At 30.8% G+C, this 17666-nt stretch overlaps 1 long non-coding RNA gene and 1 pseudogene across 1 annotated transcript; both read left to right on the top strand.

Moving 5' to 3' along the window:
• Positions 1–7058: 7058 nt before the first annotated feature.
• LOC132278625 (brassinosteroid-responsive RING protein 1-like) lies at positions 7059–9698 on the top strand (annotated as a pseudogene).
• Positions 9699–9740: 42 nt separating this feature from the next.
• On the top strand, positions 9741–15436 carry LOC132278626 (uncharacterized). The gene is made up of 3 exons (XR_009471091.1): positions 9741–9957; positions 10133–10251; positions 15259–15436. It is a non-coding gene; the product is annotated as an uncharacterized LOC132278626 (long non-coding RNA).
• The last annotated feature ends 2230 nt before the right edge of the window (positions 15437–17666 follow it).

Here is a 17666-nt window from a genome sequence, read left to right as displayed (position 1 = left end):
GGCATATCATTACAGAGAGAGATATTGAAGTTGATAGATCCAAAGTAGATTTGGTCTCTAAATTGCCTCCTCCTACCTCCGTAAGGGGAGTGCAATAATTTCTTGGGCACACCGGGTTCTATCGATGCTTCATCAAAGATTTCAGCAAAATTTCACGTCCTTTGTGTAATCTACTTGCAAAGAACACTCCTTTTGTTGTTGATGAATCGTGCCTTGAAGCTTTCCATATGTTTCATTCTCTTATTTCTTCTGCTTTTATCATGAATCCTCCAAACTGGGCTCTTCCATTCAAGATCATGTGTAACGCATTTGATTATGCTATGGGTGCTATCCTAGGACGAGTAGAGAAACTACCTCATGTTATCTACTATGCGAGAAAAACTTTTTCAGATGCACAATTGAATTACACCCCAACTGAAAAATAGCTATGTAGACACCCCATTTTGCCCCTACCCATTTGTAGGGGTATTCTGATAAAACTAGTTTGGCCAAGCGAGGAAAATCAGAAAATCCGACCACCAGATCATAAAATGGAAGTCGTTATTGGATCCAAAAACATTCCAAAACCTTAAGATACACCTAGAGTGATGCTCATAATCCAACTCATAGGGCTCAAATAAGGAAGGGGGAAACTCGTAACTCGTTCAAATTTGATTAAAACTTGAAAATTGGTCTAATATGATCTTCAAATGAAAAATAGACCCCGCAGTTGTGTCCAGAGCATGTCAAAACCTTCGGGTAAAAAGAAATAATAATTAATGAAATATAAATACAAATAATAATAAAATAAAAAATATATATCATTATAATAATATAAGTTGGCCAAATATAATGACAATAACAAAATAACAAAAAGTGTATATAGTAATTATAATTTAAAAGGAAAAAACAATAATAAGGATCAAGTAATCAGTTGGTAGCCTTGATGCCTCGAAATTGATTACATTGTTTCGTGGTATCACCAGCTGCAATGATTAAAATAAAATAAAATAAGAAAGATAAATAAGTATAGTATGTATGTATGTGTGTATATATATATATATATGATAGCATAATCACAAATTGCTTTTATAATAAATAGCTATGTGTGTAAACCAAGTAGCCAATTTTTTCGAAAGATGATTGTACGATTACCTGGTATCAAGCCACCACTAAAGCAAATAAAAAACAAAAGTCAGCAACAATAATAAATAAATAAAAGAAACTTAAAGTTGAATATTATGTGGAGTTTTCAAAACTACTATTTCCACACCAATTTATAATCCACAACACCAAATATGGTATATATAAAAAAGGTAATAATAAATAATAAAATACAATAAAAGATAAAATAAGAAAGAAAAATACAATGTTAGATTGTGACTTATCCCACCATCCAAAGATGGGATTATATAAATATATATATATAGATAAATAAAAGAAAAATAAATAAATAATAAAATAAACAAAATAAAATAATAAAAAAATGTGTGTATTATATTCTGGTTGTGGCCTTAAGCCATAACCGAAAGATAAGACCACAATATATATATATATATATATATAGCAACAAATAAAAATAAAAAAAGGAAGAAAAAAAATAAATAAAATATAAGTGTAAATCAAGTAATTAAACTAATTAAAAAAATCCTAGCTAGGCCTCATCCATTAGATAAAGCTTGAAATTTACTAGGTCTGATTAATAATATCAATCAAGTAATTAAAGTAAAAATAAAAAGAATTGCAATAATGGAAACTCTAATAGCAATCTATTTCGTGGCTCATCCAAAATGCATGAGTATATATATATATATATATATATATATATATATATATATTTACTTTATTTTATTTTATGTGATATATATATAGAGTCCTGATCTCTTGCTCCCCATGGAGTAAGAAAAATAATACACACTTTCTATATAGACCATTAGATTAAATCTAACGGTCATTTTACAAACCCACCTATGGCATTTCCTTTTAACACAAAATCACTCTCACCCTATTTTTAGTTTCTATAATTAATTTTACCATTACTACCCACTGTAACAATAAAAGGTAATTATCAAAATAAAAATAGAAACTTTTGAAAAAAAATTAATTCCCATATATTTTACTAATAAATTTGTTTTATTTAAATGTTTCTTCCGTGTATTGCTAAGAGGCTTGATAGTGTCTGGGGTGCTAGTTTTTCTTCAGTTTTTATTTTAAACCAACTTTGAATGAAAAATCAAAGAGTAAGATCACTTAGGAGAGTAATGGGGTTGGTGGGTATGATAAATTAGACTTGAACCTTGATGTTTTCATGGTTCAGCATGATATGGGAAATATGTATATGTGGGTTTTCAAGGAGAGGTCTAAAAATGCATTGGGAAATATGCAGCTGAGATGTTAAGCGGTGTGCATGATTCCAGGATTTAGAGGTGTTTCATGTTGTTTCAGAACCAAAACTCTCATGAAAAGAAGTATTATTGTTATAGTTATTTGTGCGTGTACGTGTGAATAACAATATTATACAACTGAATAATAGAATCATATAACATTGACTTTATTCAAAATTGTTAAAGCTTAAACTAAATGAAATGAAAACAAAAAATTTAATCTCTTAGTAAAGGGATGAAACTTAACAAAATTTAAAAACATTTAATCCTCAAAGTTTTAAAGTAAACTCTTCCACGACAAATAAAAGTAAAGTTACGGGAATTAATTTTTTTCAAAGGTTTCTATTTTTACCTTTTATAATTACTTTTTATTGTTACGGTGGATAGTAATGGTAAAATTAATTATAGAAACTAAAAATAGGGTGAAAGTGATTTTGTGTTAAAAGGAAAGATCATGGGTGAGTTTGTAAAATGACCGTTAGATTTAATCTAACGGTCTATATAAAAAGTGTGGATTATTTTTCTTACTACATAGGGAGTAAGAGATCATGACTCTATATATATATATATATATATATATATAATACAACACATAAAATAAAGTAAAATAAAAATAAAATAGGAAATGAATAAAAACTTTCCTAAAGTAATATTATTTGTCCGGCAAGAATATTTGCCCACCAAAAGTTCTTATACAACCTGTTCCTTATTAAAATAAATAAGTTTGCGTAGAGTGAACTTTTCCAAAATAGTGTACTTGCTCACCAAGCATTTTTATCCTATAAATACGTCCTTTGTTCAGTCATTTGAAAGGGACAAAGAAAGATGCACACCAATATCCACCCATCTACCAGAAAGACATTAATTGACCTATCCACTAATCCATCACACACCCATTTTCGAACCCACATACACGAAAAAAATCCTAGCAACTACAAATAGCCATAGATCCTTTTCAACATTAATAATCCTCTAACAACCACAAACACATAAGACACCAATGACCCAATACACTCCAATTATCAGTACACACAAAACCTATCTCATAGTTTGATACAATATGGAAGCTGGGAATTTATCTCAATTATCTAACATTCATAGGGGAGCCGAAGCTCTACCCAACAATTTCATTCAAATAAAAGAGTCTTCATCTCTTGCTTTCCATGGAATAAGAAAAATAATCCACACTTTGTATATAGACCGTTAGATTAAATCTAACGGTCATTTTACAAACCCACCCATGATCTTTCCTTTTAACACAAAACCACTCTCACCCTATTTTTAGTTTCTATAATTAATTTTACCATTACTACCCACCGTAACAATAAAAAGTAATTATAAAAGGTAAAAATAGAAACCTTTGAAAAAAATTAATTCCCGTAACTTTACTTTTATTTATCGTGGAAGAGTTTACTTTAAGACTTTGAGGATTAAATGTTTTTAAATTTTGTTAAGTTTCATCCCTTTACGAAGAGATTAAATTTTTTGTTTTCATTTTATTTAGTTTAAGCTTTAACAATTTTGAATAAAGTCAATGTCATATGATTCTATTATTCAGTTGTATAATATTGTTATTCACACATACACGCACAAATAACTATAACAATAATACTTCTTTTCATGAGAGTTTTGGTTCTGAAACAACACGAAACACCTCTAAATCCTGGAATCATGCACACCGCTTAACATCTCAGCTGCATATTTCCCAATGCATTTTTAGACCTCTCCTTGAAAACCCACATATACATATTCCCCATATCATGCTGAACCATGAAAACATCAAGGTTCAAGTCTAATTTATTATACCCACCAACCCCATTACTCTCCTAAGTGATCTTACTCTTTAATTTCTCATTCAAAGTTGGTTTAAAATAAAAACTGAAGAAAAACTAGCACCCCAGACACTAGCAAGCCTCTTAGCAATACACGGAAGAAACATTTAAATAAAAACAAATTTATTAGTAAAATATACGGGAATTAATTTTTTTTCAAAAGTTTCTATTTTTATTTTGATAATTACCTTTTATTGTTACAGTGGGTAGTAATGGTAAAATTAATTATAGAAACTAAAAATATAGAAACTAAAAATAGGGTGAGAGTGGTTTTGTGTTAAAAGGAAAGATCATGGGTGGGTTTGTAAAATGACCGTTAGATTTAATCTAACGGTCTATGAGTCCTGATCTCTTGCTCTCCATTGAGTAAGAAAAATAATCCACACTTTCTATATAGACCGTTAGATTAAATCTAACGGTCATTTTACAAACCCACCCATGATCTTTCCTTTTAACATAAAACCACTCTCACCCTACTTTTAGTTTCTATAATTAATTTTACCATTACCAATAAAAAGTAATTATAAAAGGTAAAAATAGAAACCTTTGAAAAAAATTAATTCCCATAGCTTTACTTTTATTTGTCGTGGAAGAGTTTACTTTAAGACTTTGAGGATTAAATATTTTTAAATTTTGTTAAGTTTCATCCCTTTACGAAGAGATTAAATTTTTTGTTTTCATTTTATTTAGTTTAATTTTATTTAGTTTAAGCTTTAACAATTTTGAATAAAGTCAATGTCATATGATTCTATTATTCAGTTGTATAACATTGTTATTCACACATATACGCACAAATAACTATAACAATAATACTTCTTTTCATGAGAGTTTTGGTTCTGAAACAACACGAAACACCTCTAAATCCTAGAATCATGCACACCGCTTAACATCTCAGCTGCATATTTCCCAATGCATTTTTAGACCTCTCCTTGAAAACCCACATATACATATTCCCCATATCATGCTGAACCATGAAAACATCAAAGTTCAAGTCTAATTTATCATACCCACCAACCCCATTACTCTCCTAAGTGATCTTACTCTTTGATTTCTCATTCAAAGTTGGTTTAAAATAAAAACTGAAGAAAAACTAGCACCCCAGACACTATCAAGCCTCTTAGCAATACACGGAAGAAAAATTTAAATAAAAACAAATTTATTAGTAAAATATACGGGAATTAATTTTTTTTCAAAAGTTTCTATTTTTATTTTGATAATTACCTTTTATTGTTACAGTGGGTAGTAATGGTAAAATTAATTATAGAAACTAAAAATAGGGTGAGAGTGGTTTTTTGTTAAAAGGAAATGCCATGGGTGGGTTTGTAAAATGACCGTTAGATTTTATCTAACGGTCTATATAGAAAGTGTGGATTATTTTTCTTACTCCATGGGGAGCAAGAGATCAGAACTCCTATATATATATATCACTTGCTTTCAATATATAACACGTATATATATAGTTAAAATATAATTTTAAAAAAGGAAATAAAATAATTAATTCTCATTATGTTACTCGTTTTGGCAAATTCAAAAGCAAAGAAAATAATATGAATTGCGGTTATAGGAATTGAACGTGAATCCATATATAGTGCGCACACATATACATATATATAGTTAAAATAAAATTTTAAAAATGAAATAAAATAATCCATTCCCATAATATAATTTGTTTTGGCAATCCAAAAAGAAAGAAAATAATATATTCTTTTTTTTTTTTTTTTTAATGATATAAGGGATAAAACTGAGGAGAAGAGAATAAAAAGAGAAAGATATATAAGAAAAAGGTTAAATGGTAATTTTATCTTAAAAATTTATATTTTTAATTTTCTTGAAAGTAAGAGATATCTTATAAATGAACTTGTAATTATAAGAATTGTGACTAATAAAAAGCATGACTATGGAAAGGCAGTCACAAGCGCGACTATAATTAGCACTCTTCATATGTCAATTAAAGGAATATACTAATCCGATCCATATTCATTTGAGTCATCGAACGAGGTAAATGTACACAATTATATAAGTTTTTAAAAAGATAGTGAATAAAACTTAACCAACAGGGCAGTGACTTAGTGGTACTAGGTCTATACTTCTCAAAGAAAAATTAGAGGTTTGAACCTTGGTGGGAGGTATGTGTGTATAAGTACCAACTAAGATAAAAAAAAAAAAAAAAAAAGAAAAAAAAAAGAAAAAAAAAAAAAAGAAAAAACTTAATTTGGCGTCGCCGAGAGAAGACTTAATTAAGGCTACTCCATTACCCAAATTTGTAAATAAAATGTAACAAAGTAATTCCACTTTTATTTATTTGAAATATATTGTCATTGGAGAGAGAATACTACGAGTCTATTAGTCTCATATTTATTATATAAGTCAACAAAACTAAATATAAAAATATTAATAAAGAACACTAGGATGAATTTATTTATCAATTAGTTTGTCTATCACACTATTTGATACTATATATAATTTTAAAGTTGAATTTTTTTTTTATTATTTCTTTTACATGTTTGTCTTTCCAAAAAATTTATATTTGATCAAATTACCCATTATACATGCAATCTATTTCTTAAGAAATTAATAAAAACCATATATTAAAAACAATATTACATATAATTAGAGTTTATAATTATTTATTATTTAAATTAATTTAGTTAAATATATATATATATAATAGTTTGATTTGTGTGATATTTATAATACATATCATACTACTCATACTCATAAAATAGTGTAACTATTTAAATAGCTTATAAAAAAATTATAATATTCAAATAGTTTATAAATTAAAATTTCTTTTTATTTTGAAATTCATTGAACCGCCGAAGTGTGGCGCCTGAAACTTTTGGCAAGTCCTTTTGGCACGTGGACAGTTTTACTCCCTCTCTTCTCTTTATCTTTCTCCACACTGACTTTGCAGTTCGCACTCTCTCATCACTTTAACCCTTCTCTCTCCTGCGGCGCATCTCATCTCTCTCCCTTCACAGTCCAGATGTTTCCGATAACGCAAGACTGCAAAGCCAAATACATGTACACCTCTCTTTCTATATATATCCATATACCTACTTTCTCTCTCTTAAAAACATGGGATTCCCAGTTGCTTACTCGATCTCCTCCTCCCAAAACTCCTTTTCCACACACTTACGATCCTGGGTTCATCGGAAAACACATTCTCACCCTCCTTCGATCTCTGGGTCTCGGCGATTTCCTCGAACCCGACATTTCCTGGACAGACCCACCCGATTACGTTTTCAAATTCCACTTCGTCTCGACTCCACTTCGTCTCGGCCGTTCTGATCTGGGAACTCTTGCCCGTCATGAAATTCTCCGACCTGGTGGACCCGCCCAAGAGTTGCGCGGCGTGCCTATACGAGTTCGACAATAGTGATGAGATGAGACGGCTGATCAGTTGCTGGCACATATTTCACCGGAGGTGTCTGGATCGTTCTATCATCTCCTCTATTCTCGGCAACACGACGCTCTGTCTTCCCTTAATTGCAAATAATACAACATCAGATCGCTTTCCACTTCAATTTGTTGCTCTCTTTCTCATTATCTCTCCATCACTGGTAAGTGCTCTCACTTTATATTGGGATTTGATTTACAATTATGAGATTTTGAGGGTTTAATTTGGTGTCTAGGGTTAGGTTCTATATGGTATTTGTTATGTGAATTGATTTAGGGGATTTGTTTTGTTGTGTTTTATTTTATTTTTTTAACCTGAAAACATGTTTGGTTTTACAAATTAAACTTACTCGGACTTTACAACAGGACAAACTTCAGAATAAACCCCCTTCAATGTTTAAATAAAATTATTCATTTTACTAAATGAAACAATATATGTAAATCCTTTTGATAATGTGTGTAAATGAGAATATTAGCTCCCTCGTTCCCACAAAATCTTGACGGCAACAATTGATCCTTCAATCACATTTGTAATAAAAAAATAAAAAAAATTCAAGTTTATTACATTTAATGAAATCAGCACATGGTTTTATTAAAAATTTACTAACACGATGCAAAAAAATAATATTTGAATGAATTTAAAACTTACTTCAACATGAAAATTATAGTGATGCTTCCATTAACCCTTGTAGCCTCCTTTAATTCTTATAGAAAAGTCCTTAGCTCTTAACCTGCTAATTTTTGGATATCACATACAATATATATTGTGTAAAGAGTTGAGTAATATATATTACTTCCATTGGGAGAGATGCTAAACATAGAAAATTCCAAAATAGAATTGAAACAAAGGTACACAAGAAATTGATTTCATATGAACAGTGATAGAAATTTAGATCAAGCATTCACCTTAACTATGAAGATTTATGTCTTCAAAGAAAGAACAATTCCCCTTTAGAAGGTAAAATTACTCCAATCTTACCCAAAAACCTGCAAATAAGTTAAGTGTCTTTTATTTAATAATTAAATTCAACAAATTTCAATCTTAATGTTTCTAGATATTCAACATACAATAAAGATTATATGCCAAAAATGGCCTAATGACAGTTAGAGATTTAGATTTTTAGAACATAGAAAGAAGAATTTAATGAGCCAATCCTTTGTATGCTAATTCATGAACAATACATTCAAGGTTTACTGCCGGATTAGCAAACCAAATAGTACTTCTGCCACAAACTGCTTAAAATGTTAAACCAATTCAAATATATACACATTTTTTAAAACGCAACAATGAAAATCAATTAAACCAACCCAACATTAATGAAAATCAATACAACCCAACCCACCATTTTCAGTTATACACATATGTATATTCATTTATTCATCTCTAAGATGCAAAATAACTAGATAGAGATAGAAGAGTACTAGAAACAATCGTAGGGGAGAATACAAAATCAGCACATGGCATTATTACACTTGTAAATCACTACAAGAAAAATGATTTTTATGTTGCTGAAATCAACTCAATATTTCACTCTTAATGTTCTAAGGATTTTTTTATTTTTTTAATCAATCCAATGCTCCATAATCAAACTGTGAGTAGTTTCAATTGATGTAATAGTTTGGTCTGCACCATCTGGACATGCATTTACGTGACTATAAATTGAATTTGAATGAGACTAAAATAAGAAAGAGGAAGAGGCTCATGAGTCAGTTTTATACTTATTCTTTGTTATTAGTTTATTTAACAAATATATATATATATATATATATTGGTTTTATTCTGTTATGGATGTTATATAATCTGCAAGGATTGCATTTTCTTCTCTTTTCTTTCTCATCTTCTGTTTTCTTGCCATGTTCTGTTTTCTCAATTATTATTTATTTATTTATATTTGTTCAGTGACAATCATATCAGTTCATCGTGTTCTGCACAGGTTATGTTAATAGTAGTTAAATATGCTAAAAGATCAACTCATATCAATCCAATGGATAATGTATGTATATATATGAACTCATTTCAAAGACAAGGAGAAAAGAGCTCAATTCCTTCATTTCTCTCGTCTTCTGGGCAATCAAATGAATAATGTATGTATATATATGAACTCACCATGAATGTTCTTTACAGTGTGAGGGTGTCGAATGAACTTGGAGCTGGTCACGCTCGTGCAGCAAAATTTTTAGTGCTGGTGGTTCCCATCACGTCCGTGTCCATAGGAGTTGTTTGTATGGCCATTGTGTTGGCAACAAGAGATTACTTCCCATACCTTTTCACCACCAGCGTGAACTTGCTACTGAAACTACGAAACTTGCATTGTTGCTGGCAATTACGGTTCTTTTAAACAGCCTTCAACCGGTCTTATCTGGTAAGCACAAATCAAATCCGAATATGAATCTATTCATAACTTTCCCTAGAAAATGATTTAACATGGAGGTGCAGTGTGTGCCTAGAAAATGGCAGTCATCAGTTCAAGATATAACTTTGTGTGTGTGTGTGTGTGTTTTTTTTTCCCCGCCCTTTTATGGTTTTTGTTTCTTAAGGGGTTGCTGTTGGAGCTGGATGGCAGTCTCTTGTTGCATACATCAACATTGGGTGTTATTATATCATTGGATTGCCTGCTGGAATAATCTTGGGATTCACATTTGATTTTGGCGCCATGGTGAGTTACTAATGCTTTCTCTCTTCAAGATCTTGATGTGCCATAAAAAAATTTCGAAACAAATGCAGTATATCACTTTTATTGTACTACAATTTGAACTCTTAAATGAATCTATTTCTTAGTTTAAGACCACGAAAACTTGTTTCTTTTTGTATATTAGTTTTCAGTAACTAGTTTTCATCTTCTATTTTTCTCTTAATTTTTAGAGATAAATCTTTTAACATATTTATAAATTTCTTTATGCTTTTAAGTTATCTCTTTAATATATACACACTATTGCAAACAGGATGCACTTCAAAATTCACTTTAACTAAATTTTGTGAATTCAATATTGTTTTATTATTCAGTTCATAGGTCTCACCAGTAATTAACAGTCCATTATCCAGTGTAATTCTAGTTATTGTAAGTGCTTAATTGACTCAAATTGAAAGTTAATTAGTATGAAATTATGTTATGCTCCGCTTGCTAATAAACCTTTGTTCGGTCTGGTAGAAAATTCCATAACATCAGTGGCAATCAAATTATTCAACATATGAAGTTATGAAATGGAAAGTTGAAAGCTTAAATATTTCTCTTATATAGGGGACCTAGCTTAATTACTAATTAATACCCTCTTTCTTGTGTCTCAGCTAATTAACATTGAACCTGAATAATGTTATCAAGTCATATCAAACTAAAGAAAAAATAATTAAAAAAATAAAATCTGAAAAAGAAAACACAAAATTCAATTTCGAAAAATTCCAAAATTGACTGGCTGGAACTGATCAAAGTGGATGGGAAGGCTAGGGATTGAAATAGAATGAAGTTGATGAGATGAGGCCAAATATATATGTTTGATCTTTTATTCATTATTATTTTTGTTGGGTACCTTAGCAACACAAGTTGGGGTTTTCAATCATATTCTGGTTTTTGTACAGAGCACTGATATGAAATTTATAGCTTAGCATTTATATACACTGTACTCTGTATTTGTTAGGTCCTTGAATTCAACTCGACGTTAACGTAAATGAACCATAATAAGTATGAAATCCGCAATTTAAAATTTGAATTAAGGATTATATTAGTTCAATATTTGAACATAATCTTTTTCTGATTCCAGTTGAATTCCATACTAGAAAAAGCGAGATGGAAAAAAATTAAAAAGAATAAAATAAATTGCAGCCCAATGAGACATTATTACATGAATAAAAGCATGTTAGTTCAACTAATATAAGATCACTCATTTTTAGTGCTTTTAGTGTATTAATTCTGTGTTCTTCAGCCCAAACAAGTCTGACAACAAATTTTGCTAATCCACTAAAAGAATCACCTTCTAATTACAAACATCAGCTAATAAGCATGGTTTAAATTTATTCAATCTCTTATAGGGGAGAATTATTAAATCAAAAAACTAATATACAGACATTTGTATATTTGTATGCAAATATAAAAATGTATAGAGAGGGACTGATGTAAAATTGAATACAATGGTCTCTCTAGATTACAATGCATCATGTGTTCATAAGAAATCAACATAGCACTGTGAAGTCAGTAGGAAAAGGATTTAGACTAAAAAATTATCATACTAAAACCTTTAAAATAACACACACGTGCACACTGCACACACATATATAGCATTTAAATGGAGCCTCAAAATCATTGAATCCTTTGAACCAAAAATTAGAAAAAGTAATCCAGTTGAAAAAGAAGATCGTCACAAGGACTAGATCCCATGCAGGTAAAATAAATGCGACAAAACTTCCATGGGCCAGATCATCCAGATCTTACGTAAACATTTCCGTCCAACAGTAACAAGACACTCCTATCCTGGCTCTTTTGCTGTGCCAGACATAGCAACACTTGACCTGTATCTCAGCTCAGATTGAACCGCTATGTTAAATAATTTGACTCAATAAATAGTGTTGGAAGCAATGTAAACGTAATAAAGGATGTTGGATAAGTCAACAAATTTTGAGATGTGTGTGTGTGTGTGTGTGTGTGGAATGATTAGGAAAGAAACTATAAAATTCTTGTCATACTCTAGAACTAAACACTTCATGTTCCATCAATCAAAAGCAAGCAGCCAACCGCATTCTGTTAATTAGGGAGGAAACAAACTACCAAAAGGTACATAGATATTTTTACTTCTCTACAGAGAAGCCTCGGTCAAATCTTTTCCCAGGTACCAAAATTTCACACTCCTATTATTTGCCTCCTTAAAACTTTGAAAATCTGAAATAATGCATCTCCTCACTTTAGGATTTTAACTTTACTAAAATTACAATATATATACTCTAAGGTCTTGCTCAACCTCAAACTTTTAGATTCTAGAACATCTCTCTATATTTACTATATTACCCGTACTACAATTTTATTGATTAAAACCATGCTATCAGCAAACAACATACACAGCCAGATATCCTCTTGAACACCTTACAAGTTCATTGACAGCTAACTAAAAATATAAGGACTCCGTGCTTGGTGCAATGGTAAAAGATCAGGCTAAGAGTACTAGTAAGCTGGTTCAAGGCTGAGAGCGCCCCCTTCATAAAAAATAATGTGAAAAGTTATGGCTTTCTGTAACCACCACATATATATTGTATAGATTTTCTCCATCTTTTATTTTTGGCCTTGTTTTAGTGATTTCTTTTTTGGCTTCTTTTCCATTTGGTTGTAGATAGAGACACTCTTATCTCCGTACATTTGTTCATTGTTTTATCAATCTCACTTACCAAAAACAAGTAACCTATTCTCTTTTTTTAAATAAGAGTTATAACATCATCTTTTAGATTCCTATATATTAATGAATATCCTACTCCATTATGTCATTTACAAGTGTAACAAAGTTAATATTTCTCCCACCCATCTTTTTTTTTTTTGGTTAAATGGAAAATAATATGTACAAATAGTCCAACAAATTATACCAGTCCAAGGAACGTTCTCCATGGCAGCAAATGGAACCACAGCTAACTAGTTAAGGCTAAGCATACTGCAAACACATAGCTAACAACACTATAGTGAAAAGCCTAACACATTAGAGTCCAAATATGCAACAACCAGAATCAAGCAGAAGGCAACAACCAGAATGAATCAGAAATTATCAATCAGAATCTCCCACCCATCTTTCTTATATATTTCTGTCTTGTTATATTTCACAAATTATAAAACAATTAGAAAAATGATTTATATTGTTCATCATTATGCTTTCTATTTTATTTTTACTTTTATCTTAAGTATGATTTAGGAAAAGACTTTTTAAAAATGCCCTTCATTTCTCACTGAATTGCCCTACTGTCAACAAATCTATGGGCAAATTACTTTGTATTTTCAGCCCAAATACAACCGAACTATGAACTAACAAAATGTGCTAACACAAATCTACGAAGTGTATGAAAAATGCAAATATAGTCTGGAAAATTTGGGTTGAAAGAAACTCTGCTCTTCATAATGGAGTTAGAGACATTGCCCCTACAGCTGCAAGTTGCTAATATAGGTGAGGATCTGATTGTGCAATGAAGAGCTTCTTTATTTCTATATATTACTGGTTAAGGATCTAATTCATGTTGCAATGTGAGAAATTTCCACGTAAGCAAAAAAATGTGAAAGCATGTTCAACGCCGTGCATTGTGAATGATAGATTTCTTTGTGTGCTGGCATTCATGTTAAAGAGATATGACCACTGAATATAAATTATAGGAAGAAAAATAAGTTAAGAACTATAAAAAAAATCTTTCTTATGACATCAAAACATAGACTGTGAAAGCAAAAAATATATAAAGATCCAACTTGGAATTACATGGTTCGAAATATTATATTAATCTATCAACAAAAGAATACAGAACTTGCATAATAAAATTTTGAAAGAATTTCAGCATACATAACGAATCAAAGAATAAACAACAATATGACTCCTAAAAAGTAATAATTCATTCAGAACACAAAAACAATGAACACCCAAATAGAAGATCAGATGGTAAATTGATGAGTATTAATATATACGATTATGTAGAATAATAAAATTGAAAAAATAAATGATGGGTGAGCAAATCAAATATCATAATAGAATCAATAAAAAGGATCTGGTTCACCTAAGAAGTGTCTTCCTCGGCCAGTTCAAGTACACTAAAAAAGTACTACTTGTGCGAGTTGGAACCCCTTTGAGTAAGGTTTCCTATGAACAAGTACCGGGTCTTCAGGCGATGTCTAAGGTCATGTTTCTAATCTGATTCTCTCATTCTATCGTTCCCTGGTTAGGTCCTTCCTTCATGTATCCGGGCAACGTAAGACGGTAATGGCTACTAGGCTTTTCTTACTTCCCGTGTTGACCAGACAATTGCCTATCACCTATTTTCTTCTAAATAGGAATCGTACGGCCCGAACCGGTTTGGTTGCACATTATTTCTCTTTGAATGATTCAGCAGTCTTAAACTCACTGGACAATAAGTGAAATTGATGGTAAACCTTAATAACTCATAAATCTCACCATCAGATGCAATTATCTCATAATCTAATTCACAATATCAAAATTGAAAAAGAAGTAGAAAGCAAATAAAACTCAAAGACTCGAAATTGCTAGGCTGTTACAGCTTCGTCAAAAACCTCTACTCTGCCTGGTAGCGTTCAATGATTGTATAGATTAGGGATGTGTCGTTAGATTAGGGATGAGTCGCTGAAAAGATAAGGTTTAGAATGGAAGAGAGGAAATGATCTAATTAAGTGTAGGCTAGATCGTGTATTGGAGAGCTTAGCGTGAAAAAGTTCTTTTTCCCTATAGTCATAGCGTGAGGGAATTAGAGTTTTAAATAATTTTTGGCCCACATTTTACGATATAAATAATAAGTTATAAGAAAAATGCAGGTCTTTAAAAGAAACTTGAATGAGTAAACCAGTATAAGCCGTGAATATAAGTGTGTTTTGATATTTAGTACTTATGAAGACTTACTTTTTAAGCATGTTGTTAATTACAGGTCGTTAAAAACCTTTTTTCTCGTAGTGTATTCTTATTCTTATTTATCTATTTTTTTGCAGGTTTCACATTGATTACAATCTGGCTCTCTTTATGGATTTTGAATTCCTTTGGCATTTTGATATGTGTATGCAATTAGCGTTGTGTAATATTGGATTCGGATATTAGCATTTTGATATATGTTGGAATTATTATTTTAGATTTTGGATGATTGGAATATTTTAATATCTAAATTTTAAATGGAATGTGTTTTATCTTCTATGTTTGATTGTCAAATATATTCATTTTGAGTGAGATGCTTGCCTTTTAGTTTAGATTGTTTAGTTTATTATTATTTTAATTTAAGTTATTATTTTCAAATTTTAAATATGTGAAAACAAAATTATATTATTGTATTAGTAATAGCATATGGTATTTTGTCACAATAAAAAATAGTTTATAGCGACAATAATTTTGTTGTAACATAGTAAATATATTGTGACAAAAGATATTGTCACAATAAAACAACTTATATTGTAACAAAGTATTTGTCGCAACATGATTTTTATATTGCGACAAATGATTTTGTCACAATAAAAATAACTTATAGCGACAATAATTTTGTCGCAACATGGTAAGTATATTGTGACAAAAAATATTTTGTCACAATAAAATAACTTATATTGTGACAAAGTATTTGTTGCAACATGATATTTATATTGTGACAAATGATTTTGTCACAACAAAAGTAACTTATAGCGACAATAATTGTCGCAAAAATATTGCGACAAAATATATTTTGTCACAATAAAAATAGATTATAACGACAATAATTTTGTCGCATTATAATACATATATTGCGACAATTTTTTTTGTCACAATAAAGCAGCTTATAGTGACAATATTTTTATCGCAACATAGGACATATATTGCGACAAAAGATTTTGTCACAAACAATTTTTGTCACAAAAGATAGTGACAAAATTCTATTTGTCACAAAATAGTGATGAATGGCGACAAATTTCATAAGTTTTGAAGGTATAAGACGACAAATTTTGAATATTTTGTGACAAATGTTTTGTTGCAATTTTTACTCATTTTGTGACGAAGAATAATTTATCGCCTTATATCTTACCTTTAGCGACAAATCAAAATTTGTCACAAAAAACATATTGTGACCAGCTTTTAGCGACGACCTGGTGACAAAATTATTTTTGTCGCGATAATCTTTTCGCGACTGACCGGTCCTCTTTTACAAGGGTCGCGATACCAAGTCAAGCTTGAAGAGTTGTGTGAGAATTTAGGAAGTGGCCAAGTTTTACATTTATAGAAAGCCACTACTACCTCTCTCTATATAAAATATAGATAGGGTGAGTAGGGATCGTCCCAAGGGATTTGATGGTGTATCGAATTGTGAAACTATGGTAATTAGGGTTAGTAGGTCGAGTGATCACACAATTGGTTGGTTGGTTGATTAAGCTAAATTGAATTCAACTAAATAAAATAATATGAGGTAAACAAGAGAGAGAGGTCTTGGGGTGTAGAGATCACCACCAAGCAATATTTTTCTATACTACTAACAAGTGATCAATTGAGGGTAATGGATGTATTGCAATATGATAAGGGTGTGTGTGCATTAGGTTGATTCAATTGGCAAGGATGACAAATCAAGCAAGTATTGTCTAAACATCATGTGAAGAGCACAATATATCTAAACAATAGAGCATATATTGTCTAGACAACATGGGGATAACACAATAGATCAAAACAAGTTATTAATCCTTCATTAAGCTCACAATCCACATGCAACACAATATTAGAGGAATATGCCATTTGGACTCACAAGCATGGAATATCAAACATCAAGAGTAGATTGTCCTCCCATCTAACATTATACTACCACTATACTAAATCTACACTACTAGCATGAAAATAAAGCTATCTAGACTAAGGGAGAGGCACAAACTATCAAGAATAGGCATAAACCATCAAATGAACCAAAATAGCATTCATTAAGCATATCATCTTGATAATCTCTAGATCTATAGCATCAATACACATAGACATGCATCAAAAACACTAAATCTAGAGATAAGCACATGAATATCCTACTCTAGCATACATAGACATATGGGTAGAATAGAATAGTCAATTGGAAGCATTAAACCATACAAACCATGAAATAATCAAGATTTATATATACATGAATATCAAGATGTATCATACAACACTAATCCCTCAATAATACACAAGATTAGAGTATAGAAAGCATGCTTGGGGCTAACTCTAGCCCCAAGAAGATGTCTAGCCACTCATGGTAGTGATGATCCAACCCTCAAGGGCTAACTCCATGGCTGCTCCTTGTTGGTGAAGATCTCCTCCAATGGTTGCTCTAGCTTCCTCCCTTCTTCCTCTCCAAGAATAGCCTCCAAGATGATTTTCAATGTGTGACAAGAGACTCTAGAGCCTTTTCCAAAAAGTGTATCATATT

The sequence above is a fragment of the Cornus florida genome, unplaced genomic scaffold, assembly GCF_030987335.1.
Source record: "Cornus florida cultivar Cherokee Brave unplaced genomic scaffold, ASM3098733v1 CherokeeBrave_3.0.0_Hap2_Chr10, whole genome shotgun sequence".
Lineage (NCBI taxonomy): Eukaryota > Viridiplantae > Streptophyta > Magnoliopsida > Cornales > Cornaceae > Cornus > Cornus florida.
This window is presented reverse-complemented; position numbering and strand designations above follow the sequence as displayed.